Source organism: Scardinius erythrophthalmus (genome assembly GCF_964197995.2).
Source record: "Scardinius erythrophthalmus genome assembly, chromosome: 15".
Taxonomy (NCBI): Eukaryota; Metazoa; Chordata; class Actinopteri; order Cypriniformes; family Leuciscidae; genus Scardinius; species Scardinius erythrophthalmus.
This window is the reverse complement of record NC_138235.1, coordinates 33,908,022-33,913,589: the sequence shown is the minus strand read 5'-3', so window position 1 is coordinate 33,913,589 and position 5,568 is coordinate 33,908,022. Positions and strand designations below refer to the sequence as shown.

At 36.6% G+C, this 5,568-nt stretch overlaps 1 protein-coding gene across 1 annotated transcript in view; it reads left to right on the top strand.

Annotated features, from left to right (window-relative positions):
- The first annotated feature begins 499 nt into the window (after positions 1-499).
- Positions 500-5,568, top strand: part of tshz2 (teashirt zinc finger homeobox 2) — a 131,620-nt gene continuing 126,551 nt past the window's right edge. Inside the window, exon 1 of the mRNA XM_081386767.1 lies at positions 500-569. The gene's annotated coding sequence lies outside the window, so the exon portion shown is untranslated. The remainder of the gene's footprint in view (positions 570-5,568) is intronic.

Here is a 5,568-nt window from a genome sequence, read left to right as displayed (position 1 = left end):
ATTATTAATATAAACACAAACTTTTATGTTGGATGCAATTAACCTTAATCGCATCCAACATAAAAGTGTGCGCTTAGATTAAATATATATATATATATATACTTCATGTATTTTAAATGAAGAAATACATAGAATAATTTATAATTATAATTTATATATATATTTACAACAAATTGTGAAGTGCAATTAAAAGTACTTAACATTCTTTATGCAAAACACACACATATATTGTATATGGAAAGAAAACCAGAATATATCGACTTCTAACATCTATCCAATGATTTACTCATCTAACCCAGTAATAAAATGTCATTAAATGATCTCAATTTGGGGTCTTTTCTCAGCAAATATAGATATAATAGCAATACATTTGATTAACTAATCACCATATAATTAATTGAATGTTTTTTTCCTTTAGTTGATAACCCTAAAACTTTTTATGTTTTCAGGTTTGCAGTCAGATTCGTCCCAGGGCTCAAGAAACACTGCTTTATTAGGTCAACTTTTAAAGTCTTCCAAGTTAACAAATCCCCAAGAAGCAGACATTGAGCTGAAGCATGAGAGAGCAGGTAGGTCTGGTGTGTCCTTCAAACCTTAGTTTGCTGTCCCTGCCTGCAGAAATGAGTGGAATCGCCCAAAGTAGGTCAGTCTTCACTCTCCTGGGTCAAACACGCCTTCCTATCTGCGCAATACTCGACATGATAACGTCAGTTGTGACAGTGTTCTGCTGGTGGAGACGGGAGGTGTGGTGGTCTAGAGCTTTGAGGTCCGGTGGGCCAGGGTTCGAGATCAGAACGCCTCCGCTGTTGGTCATCAGAGAGATGAGAAGGCCGGCTTTGCAACCTGTCATAACCACGGGCAAGTGAGAATAGCTGAAAGTCTTTGCTTGGGATTCTGGGATTGAGATTTTTCGCATTTGCGAATTATTCTCAAAGATGTTGAGCATGCAGTGCGGCCCCTGCAAATTTCCCACAATAAAGCTGTCATTGAATCCTTGTCAACGCTGTCACATGACCAGAGTCTGCAGATGCTTAGTCAGTTAATTGGCTGGTAAATTAATTTTCTATGCATGCCATATGTTTAAAGTTGTCATTTAAAGGATTCAAATCATGGAAAACAAGTGTTAATACTGATTTCACATGCAAACAGTTATCAAATCACAACTGAGGTCTTTAAAGTATTAAAGGTACAGTAGTAAAAAAGCCTGTTTGACTCACCCAACTGTTGCTCAGTCATGCGAGAATTTCACTGGAAAGAAAATATGTCTTTGCATTTGCATTCACTTGTGAATAGTATGTATCGGGCCCAGGTGTCAGAGAACGGGTGAAAAATGGTAAATTATGCCTGTTTTAAAGAAAACTAATTCTTTATAAGAGTTTTATGATTTTTGCTTAGTGAAAAAAATTCAAAATCATGACAAGCAGTTGTCATAGTTTTGCATTGTGATATTTAGCACACATATTATAATTAATTCAACAGCTTGCACCAGTGCAAACCCTCTTTTGCCGTTAAAAACTACTGTCAGGATTTACTAAAAACACGCAAAAAATAAAATTAGCGCTGAAAAGGCGTGGACAGGGTTATCTTTGAGGCTGACAAGGTGATTTACTAAGGTTTGCGCTCGTCAAATTACTGGTATTTGCGCCATTATTAACCAGCCAAAAAAAAGCACGTCTTAAACCAAATGCTAATTTGTGCTGCTCTTGGTAGATTGCGTTGGTCATTATGGAAATGATCCAGCAGTGTTTGTGTTATTATCGTCAGTAGATGACGCGAAGAACTTTCCACTCTAATCAGCGCTTTTTTGGAATTGCACTCTCATGCTAAATTACCCTGTTTAGTAAATATGGCCCATCATTTTTGAAAAATTATAATTTCAAACAAATTGTACAGTTGAAAGTACAGTGTGGTAGGTTTTATTGAACTGTATTTAATGTAATTTTATTAATTGCCTTTCTTTGTTTATAAAGTTTTTTGTTTTCTTTTATACATATACATACTGTACATATACACAGTATGTCATATAATATATTACACATTTAATTTCCCCTTTTGTATAATAATACAAATAATTATATATTGTATAATAATACAATAATATAATAATTTCCCCTTATTTTATTTTATATTCCCCTTAAATTTTTTTAAAATAATTTTCTACATTTTATTCTGTGTGAATAATCAAAAAGCAACACTGTGACTATATATATATATATATGTGTGTGTGTGTGTGTGTGTGTGTGTGTGTGTGGATATCTTTATATTATATCTTTTGATTTTTTTCTTTTGATTTTCAGGTGAAATATGACACCAATGACACATTTCTTTGTGAGATTCACCCTCACATATACCTACACACTCATTGTCATGAAAAGGTCAGTGTCACTCACAAACTTCTTTTTTGACACCCTTAAATAGTTTGTAAAGTGCCTGTGGCCAGGAAATGTCCGCTTTAGATGAAACAGTAGCCCGGACTTGCATAACAAACCTGGTTCCCTCTCGCTCATCACCGTCGGAACACAATGAGCTCCTCTGACATGAGAAGTGGAGCTTTTTTCAGATTAGACCTAGTTCCCATCAGCAGCGCTCTCCACTCAGGAATGTTTCCGCAAAGACAGCCTCATGGGAAGTGTGAGGTGGTAAATTTTGCATAAGTCTGACACACACACACACACACACACATACATGTGTTTTAAATAAGAGACCGTCTGTCATCGAGTTTTCCAGGTGGACGTGCACTCTTTCTGTCCATCCTAAACGTACCTGATAAGTCACCTTGCATCTCATATAGCAGCCGTTCTTTGTTATCCGACCGCGTCAATGTTAACGCTCACTGCGGCCCGCTTTGGGACCTCATGTGGTATCTTCACTGCATCTGGCCTGCTGAAAACACATTCCTGACAGAATTAATTGAGGATCACTGATCCCTCGGTGGCTTCTCTTTGCAAATCATTGGGTAGAGATGCCTCCCCAAGTTTGTGTGCCATCAGTTTATGGGTTTCTTACGAGATGCAGGTAGCATATGTGAGCAGTCAGACAAGCTCCTATAGAGCCACTGGGCACCAATAAAAGCAGCCTATCAGAGACTATCAGCCTTCGTGTCATTCTGATTTACGAGTATGCTTTGTGGCAAAAGGGGCTTCTTGTTTTGCTGACGGGTGGATTTCATATGGCGGTCTTGTTTTTTGTAGCAGTATTGTTAGTCTTGCTGAGATGCTTTGGCCATTTCATGTGATCAGTAAGACTTCAAAATCGACCAAAACTTTAAGATAACATAAAAATACAAATTTGTCATCAATGCAGGTTATTAAAGTTACGCTATGTAACTTTTGGCCCTCTATAGCGGTTAAAAAAAAGAACAATGGGTCTCATTCACTAATAATTGTGTGGATTATTCGTATTTATACGCACAGGAGAACTTATCACAAAAAATGTCATTTTAAATTTAATTTCACCATAATGAAATGGCCTTATGATGCTTTACAGTGAACTCCGTTAGAGAGCTGCAATTTATCTGTTCAATAAAAGACCTTACTCACTTGTTGAGTAATAAAAATGCAATCGCCACATCGCTTTTATAACATTTCAAATCCCTCAATTCTCGCCATCTCTGAAAAGCCAAGCCAATGTTGATTCTGGTTTTATTACGAGCTCCGTCACATTCTCTTTTTCCCAGCAGAGTCTCTTCTGTTCAGCGATTGTTTACAGGGGTGGTTAAATATGATTTCACTTTTCTAACTTTAGTTAGTGTGTACTGTTGCTGTTTGAGCATAAACAACATCTGCAAAGTTACAATGCTCAAAGTTCAAAGCAAAGGGAGATATTTGCTTTTAAAGAAATCGTTTTTTAAGGACTACAACAAACGGCTGGTAGGGACTACGCGACATTCCTCCCGGGTTAGTGTCATCACCAACCCTAAAATTTACATAAACCCCGCCCCCAGGAACGCGATTTATACATTATCATGACAGAATATGCTAATCAATCACTAGAAGATAACTACACATAAGCTACATAAATTCACCAACTAACCATTCAGAAATGTTGTCGACATGTTGTCACTTCTTCTGGAGTCTCTCCATCTTTCTGACTTCGGTTTGAACATAAAAGGCTAAACGTTTTTGAAATTTCCAGTGCATGTCTGTGTGAGGTAAAAGGACACAAGCTGTTGTAGCTCCGCCCTCTGTACCGGGAGCAGAACCTCATTTGCATTTAAAGGAACAGACACAAAAACGGTGCGTTTTTGCTCACCCTCAAAAAGTGACAACTTTAACATGCTATATAAAAATATCTATGGGGTATTTTGAGCTAAAACTTCACATACACACTCTGAGGACATCAAAGACTTATTTTACATCTTGTGAAAAGGTCATTATACCACCCCTTTAAAACGGTCATTCTCCAGAGGTTGAAGATTTAGCTGCTCAATGTCAGTCTTTTTCGCTTTTTGTGACAACTGCCACTCCCACACCATACACGCGTCAAAAGAGCCGAAGCAACTGTATTTTCGGATATGACGAGTTACAAGACACGCACAGGCGAGTGACGTATGAACAGTTTCTTGCGAAAACCATCCCGACGGGTCTTAAATATAAACACTTATAACAGGCTTACCATAGTGACTCTAGGCTTACCACGTTTTGGAAGAAGGATTGATGATGTATTGACTTATTATTTAAATTTTGTTAATTTTTAACAGAGAAGTTGGTGTACATTTAAAAAAAGGTTTTTCTTAATCTTTTATCAAAATGTAAAGGCTTTCTCTGTCTCTCTTATCATGACATGACTGATACAGTGTTTAAGTCATGTCTTAGGATCATATTTGCAACGTAATTGCACACGAACGCCACCACAATGTCATCATTTAAAATGGGAAGCTGTCATCATTTCCAGTGTATTTATTTGCAATTTATTTGCGCTTTTCACCTCTAAGTATTATAGGTCAAGTTTTAATTGTGGATGATGACAACAATCTTGTCTGCATTTTGTGTATTGTATATTAATAATTATGAGAACTATTGCCAGAAAACAGTTCCCACATTCTCACTGCTAGCAAAAGAATGCTTAAATACATTAGTTTATGCATACTTTCATCAGTCGAAATGAATCCAATCGGATTTCCGTTTCTAAAAGTACTGTTTATATAAACCCTAAACTTTGCAATTGCACATATTCATTTGCTCATGTATTCTGAACAAAACTTGCACACTTGCTGCATTTTTGCCTTGATGACATGATATCCAAAAAGAAAGCTAAAGAAAAATATTCAGTGTCCTCCACTGACCAATTCATAAAACGTGACGTACTAAATAAACATATACGCTCATTTGTAAGACATAAAATGTATGTAAATATATTCCTCACGTGTGCAAGGTATATTTGAATCCAACTGAGAAAGCTTTTATATGCTTAATTTTTTCTTATTCAGTCACGTTTTCAATCCGACTGAGCCATCTGTATCTGATCACAAACGGATTTGTCTGCATGTAAACCTAGCTATCGATACAGCACCAAATGCACTTTCTTTGCTTTTCAATTTGTTGTACTATAATGCCAAATCTTCCTTTT